Below are 6406 nucleotides of genomic sequence, written 5' to 3' on the forward strand. Positions count from 1 at the left end.
AATTCTCTCAGCTTTTGCTTGTCTGTAAAGGTTTAAATTCTCTGTCAAATCTGAATGAGATCCTTGCTGGGTAGAGTAATTTTGGTTGTAGATTTTCCCCTTTCATCACTTTAAATATGTCCTGCCACTCCCTTCTGGCTTGCAGAGTTTCTGCTGAAAGATCTGCTGTTAACCTTATGGGGATTCCTTTGTATGTTATTTGTTGCTTTTCCCTTACTGCTTTTAATATTTATTCTGTGTATTTAGTTTTTGATAATTTGAATAATCTGTGTCTTGGAGTGTTTCTCCTTGCATTTATCCTGCATGGGACTCTCTGTTCTTCCTGCACTTGATTGACTGTTTCCTTTCCCATATTAGGGAAGTTTTCAACTATAATCTCTTCAAATATTTTCTCAGTCCCTTTCTTTTTCTCTTCTTCTGGGACCCCTATGATTCAAATGTTGGTGTGTTTAATGTTGTCCCAGATGTCTCTGAGACTGTCCTCAATGCTTTACTTTTTTTTTTTTATTCTGCTCTGTGGTAATTATTTCCACTATTTTATCTTCCAGGTCACTTATCATTCTGCTGTCTCAGTTATTCTTCTATTGATTCCTTCTCGAGAGTATTTAATTTCATTTATTGTGCTGTTCATCATTGTTTGTTTTCTCTTTAGTTCTTCTAGGTCCTTGTTAAATGTTTCTTGTATTTTCTCCTTCTTTTTCCAAGATTTTGGATCATCTTTACTATCATTATTCTGTATTCTTTTTGGGTAGACTGCTTATTTCATCTTCATTTGTTTGGTCTGGTGGGTTTTTACTTTCCTCGTTTATCTGCTGTATATTTCTCTGTCTTCTCATTTTTCATAACTTACTGTGTTGGGGACTTCTTTTCACATGCTGCAGGTTCGTAGCTCCTATTGTTTTTTGTGTCTGCCTCCAGTGGTAAGGTTGGTTCAGTTAGTTGTGTAGGCTTCCTGGTGCAGTGAACAGTTGCCTGTGTTCTCATGGATGAGGCTGTATCCTGTCTTTCTGGTGGACAGGACCACGTCTGGTGGTGTGTTTTGGGGTGTCTGTGAATTTACTATTATTTTAGGCAGCCTCTCTGCTAATGGGTGGACTTGTGTTCATGTTTTGCTAGTTGTTTGGCATGGGGTGTCCTGCACGGGAGCTTGCTGGTCATTGAGTGGAGTTGGGTCTTATCATTGAGATAGAGATCTCTGGGAGAGCTCTCATCAATTGATATTATGTCAGGCTGGGAGGTCTCTGGTGTCCAATGTCATGAACTTGGCTCTCATACCTCAGAGGCTTAGTCCTGACACCTGGCTGGAGCACAAAAACCCTGTCAGCCACACAGCTCAGGAGAAAATGAAGAAAAAAAAGAAAGAAAAAAATGAAATAAAATAAAGTTATTAAAATAAAAATGTTTGTATTATTAAAATAAAAAATTAAAAAGTAATAAAAAGGGAAAGATCAACCAAACCAATAAACAAATCCATCATTGATAACAAGTGCTGAAACTTATGCTAAGTTAAACATAAAAATCAGAAACTACTCTGTTGCATAAAGACAACCCCATGTCTACATTTCCTCCCAAAGTCCATTGCCTCAATTTTAGGATGATTTGTTGTCTATTCAGGTATTCCACAGACGCAGGGTACATTAAGTTGATTGTGGAGATTTAATCCACTGCTCCTGAGGCTGCTGGGAGAAATTTCCCTTTCTCTTCTTTGTTCACACAGCTCCTGGGATTCAGCTTTGGATTTGGCCCCACCTCTGCATGTAGACGCCCTCAGAATTCTGTTTCCTCCCCAGACAGGAAGGGGTTAAAACAATGTGTGATTAGGGCACTCTTGCTCACTCAGTCTGGGGGGTAGGGAAAGATACAGCAGTCATAATTGGAATGCAGGGTGAGCCTGCAGTGACAGAGGCCAGCATGATGTTGCAACAGCCTGAGGCATGCCATGTGTTCTCCAGGGGATGTTTTCCCTGGATAAGGGGACCCTGGCAGTGGCAGGCTGCACAGGCTCCTGGGAGGGGAGGTGTGGATAGTGTGTGTGCTTGTACACAGGCTTCTTGGTGGCTGCAGCAGCAGCCTTAGCATTTCATGCCCATCTCTGATGTCTGTGCTGATAGCCGTGGCTGGCTTCCATCTCTGTAGCTCGTTTAGGCGGTGCTCTGAATTCCCTCTCCTCGCGCACCCCAAAACAATGGTCTCTTGCCTCTCAGGCAGGTCCAGACTTTTTCCCAGACTCCCTCCCAGCTCGCTGTGGTGCACTATCCCCCTTCAGATTGTGTTCATGCATCCAACCTCAGTCCTCTCCCTGGGATCTGACCTCCGAACAAGCTGGAGCCTCAGCTCCCAGCACCCAGTGACCCCGGGCGTCAGGTGAACCGGCAAGCCTCTCAGGCTGGTGAGTGCTGGTCGGCACTGATCCTCTTGCAGGAATCTCTCTGTTTTACCCTCTGTAGCCCTGTTGGTGTGCTCTTCTCTGTGGCTCCAAAGCTTCCCCCAAGCCCACCCCTGTCCCCACCAGTGAAGGGGCTTCTTAGTGTGTGGAAACGTTTCCTCCTTCACAGCTCCCTCCCAGAGGTGCAGGTCTGGTCCCTGTTCTTTTGTCTCTGTTTTTCCTTTTCTCTTTTACCTTACCCAAGTACATGAGGATTTTCTTGCCTTTTGGGAAGTCTGAGGTCTTCTCCCAGCGTTCAGTAGGTGTTCTGTAGGAGTTGTACCACGTGTAGATGTATTTCTGATGTATTTCTGGGGAGGAAGATGATCTCCATGTCTTACTCCTCCTCCATCTTGAAGGTCCTCCAGCAACTTCTAAAAGATGTTTCAAAGTTATATTTTTAGCATTACACCAAACCAATCAAAACTATTTTTAAAGATGTAGGACTGAGTTTTTTCACACTGTGCACTTGTGATTAATATGCTTTCCAATGTGATGAGTGTATGAGAACAGAAATTCACTCTCTTTTTTTGTGATAAGGGCCAAGCTTCATACAATTCTCCAGAATCTCTATAGTCTTGTTTCTCACAAGCCGTGGGGAAATAATGCCGTTATCAAAGCTAATGAAGTGAGAGGTCTGTATCATTATTATGAGCAGTGAGCCCAAAAGGAAAAGGCCCAAACCTCTTGGCCAGGACAAATATCAGCTGGAGCCCCGGGGAGGCTTTATACAAATTTCAAACACTACTTAGGAGGTTAGAGTCATTTCTGATAAATAGAATTGCTAGCTGATATCTCTTGAAAGTGGCAAGAGTAGCTGGAAAGAAAATATCAACCTAAAATAGAGTCGTATTTCTCATAAGCAGTGATTTACAGGTGAATCCACCTGGATGGCTACAAACACTAGCTACCTAAAAAATAAAAAAATAAATAAATAAATAAGGCTAAGCTTTCATGAATCATTTGTTATGTGTGCCAAATATACAACTGTGATTAAAACTTGTCTGTAGTTTGCCCATTCATTCATTCATGAAATGTTTCTCAAGTGCCTACTACAAGCTATGCACTTTAGATTGGTTCTTTGATATTGGGAATGAGTAATAACATTGTCAAAAAATGTCTTTACCTCTGCTGTGACCCTGGAGATTCCCTCCATTTTACCTCTGCTGTGACCCTGGAGATTTCTCAGCTTCATTATAGATATATTCTGTCTTCGTTCTGGTACAGATGATCGAATCAATATCCTTATCCCAGGATATCTTAGATCCTGCCATGATAGTAGAATGTTTGAAATTAATTTACTTCATTTAAGAGAAAAATCAATATTTTGTCTGTGATCAATTTAATAGGGGCTAAGTGACTAGTAAATACATTAGTCATTTTTAATATTTACCTTAAAAGTATATTTAGTCTGGCAAAACCTATGTTCCAAACATTGTTATAAAAATGTGATTATCTTGTTCCAAAAACAGATACAGAAAAAATGGGGAAATTAATTCAATCTCTACTGCATCGTGATCCTATTTCTTTAATGACCTGAATCTAAATGTTTCAGTAATGATCAAAGTAATTATTAAAAATGCATATAAATTTCTTTTATTTTCCAAAAACAAAACTGACAAGAATAAATCAGAGACCCCACCATGTATTTAATGATAATTTTGAAGTATATATATATATATATATATATATATATATATATATATATACATATATTTCTTGTCCTAACAATATTGAAAAGGTATTTATAATCTACACTACTTGCATTATTAGAGTCAGTTCAAGATGGGAACAATGGACCATAACTGTTGTCCTTTTTTTCCAAGTGACTTTAAAAAGATCTTTATAACTTGTAATTAATTGGCCAACTAGGGAAATCTGCTGTAGAAATAAATATAGTTCAAATAGTATTCCATAGTAGATGGCATTTGTTCAGAAAACATTTTTCTGAAAACTATTAAAACATACATGAGAAACTACCAATTACTTAGCCCATAGAGAGTTCCTTACAGAAAAAGCTGGGGGAATTATCATACAATAAGAATAAAAACACTGAATGTGTTACCTTGGGCATGAGATCATATACTCTTGGTGACTTTAGTCACTAGGTTTTATATCTAATTAGGTCGATCAATGTGCTTCAGCATCAGTTTAAATAGTTGACACTTTACTGAAAAATTAAAATTTATTTGCCTGAAATATGTAGAGAACTGCAGTCTTAAAGTGACATTGGATGTTTCACTCACAAGAATACTTTTCATCACTATATAACATTAAAAAAATAATTTATTTACTATTTATATTGGCTGCATTGGGTCTCTGTTACGGCATGTGGACCTTTCATCATGGTGGCCTCTCTTTGTTGCGGAGCACGGGCTCCAGGTGAGCGGTCTTCAGTAGTTGTGGCACACGGGCTCAGCAGCTCTGGCCTGCGGGCTCCAGAGCACAGGCTCAGCAGCTGCAGCGCATGGGCCTAGCCACTCTGCAGCATGTGGGATCCTCCCAGACCAGGGCTTGAACCCACATCCCCCACACTGGCAGGCAGGCTCTCAACCACTGCACCACCAGGGAAGCCCCTATATAACATTTTTGATAGGAATCTTAAAGTGAAACAGTAGATAAGAAGATATTAGTTTTCACATTTCCCTAAAGACTATAACAACTTTAATTTATTGCAGAAGAAAATGCCTGGAACACATGATGCAAATGTAGTTTAAAAAAATGTTCTCTCTTGTTTTGAACTAAAATCTACAATTAAACTTCACTCATCGAAGTCTTGTTTACCCCAAACCAGTCATTTAAATGAGGTCATTTTGCAAGACATGCATATTTACATGAAAAGCTTTTTCTTTTCCTTCTTATGTGACCATTAGTTTATTCAAATGAGCTCCTTTTGGGTAATTTAAATTTGACTGAATTATTTAGATAATGGTCAGTACTTAAATCTGTGCCAAGGTATTGTTGACCTAAAACAAATAAACTGCCAGTTATTTCTCCAGCAAGAATGGGTTTATTTGAGATCAGCAAAAAATTGGAATTGGTAGTCTGCAACCATGGCTCACCATGTGTAAGTCCTTGCACAGCAAGGGAAAGAGAATTCTTTTATGGAGAGGAAGAGGAAGTTGGGAAGACTATAGTAAACAAAGATTCCATAGCTTTTCATTGGCTGAGTTGTTGCCAGGAAAGAAAATGGAGTCTTTCTTTTTCTTCTTCTTGGGTTCTGTTATCATTGTAAGACATGAAAGCTCCCCTTTCTGGTCTCCTGACTCCATTTAATTGAGGTTTCTGTTTATTACGTTTTAATATTTTCCCCTTTTGATCAAGATCTTTCTCTGAAAGCATCACTGATCAAGAGTCAGGTTTTCCAGTTTCAGTGGTTTTTTCCTTTCAATGCCAGGAAGGATCTTTCCTGGGTGTAGTGTCTCATGTCAGAGGGAAAGTGCACAGATTGGAAATATATTGAAATCACATTCAAATTACAAGGAGGGGTAAGAGGGAGAACTCTCAGGCACTTTTTATCTAAAGTTCATATGTTATTAATATCATAGACATTGGAGATCATATGAAGCATTATGCCATCATCAAAGTTTGGTTACAAATTTCCAACAGGCCTGGTCTGGATATCTTGAGAAAGCCATCTCATCAGATCTTGTCTGCTTCAGTTCTGAGAAATTTTTATTTTCAGGTCACCAGATGAAGTGTAGGTCCAGTCAGGGTTTGACACTTTCTTTATGTGTGTCATGTAAATCCAAGAGCCTAGTCCCAAAAGTTTGGCAGCACAAGGGTTGGTTACCAGTACCTGATAAGAGCCTTTCCAAAAAAGTTGAAGAGCATCTTTCTGGAGGTATCTTTTCCAATAGACAAAATCTCCAGGTTGCAATGTGTGATGCTTAAGGTCTTTGTTTTCTGAGAGCACATTGTGAAAAGATTGTTCTACCAAACATGGTTACTTCAAATAGAAGTAATTAGTTTGTAATATTG

This window comes from Leucopleurus acutus (assembly GCF_964270905.1).
Source record: "Leucopleurus acutus genome assembly, chromosome: X".
Taxonomy (NCBI): Eukaryota; Metazoa; Chordata; class Mammalia; order Artiodactyla; family Delphinidae; genus Leucopleurus; species Leucopleurus acutus.